Source organism: Alosa pseudoharengus, unplaced genomic scaffold (genome assembly GCF_046254945.1).
Source record: "Alosa pseudoharengus isolate Yale_2024_CS ecotype anadromous, Long Island Sound unplaced genomic scaffold, YU_APseudo_1.1 YU_APseudo_1.1_scf_7, whole genome shotgun sequence".
NCBI lineage: Eukaryota > Metazoa > Chordata > Actinopteri > Clupeiformes > Clupeidae > Alosa > Alosa pseudoharengus.
Genome location: NW_027468859.1, coordinates 30,754,019 through 30,754,334, shown reverse-complemented (window position 1 = coordinate 30,754,334; position 316 = coordinate 30,754,019).

Sequence of the window (316 nt, the reverse complement as noted above, 5' to 3'; positions counted from 1 at the left end):
GTCACCTCTGGAGGGAGCCTGCGTATTGTTCGAAAAGCCGCCATGGTGCTTCTTACGTCACTCCTTGTGAGCACGGATGTGTGTGTGATCTGTGTGAGTGTGAGCGAGAAAGAGTGGTGGAAGTGTGCCTAGTACTACTGCTAGTGAGAAGCACGGCGAAAAGCCCGTGAGATTGTAAACGACAGAAAATAACAAGGATTTGAACTTCCGACAACTTAATCCACAAGACATGTTTATGGGTAAGCAACACACGGTTTGTATGCATGAGTTTTTGACGGACTTTGGAGTGTGGGCGAGTGGAGCTCGGTGGTGGTGA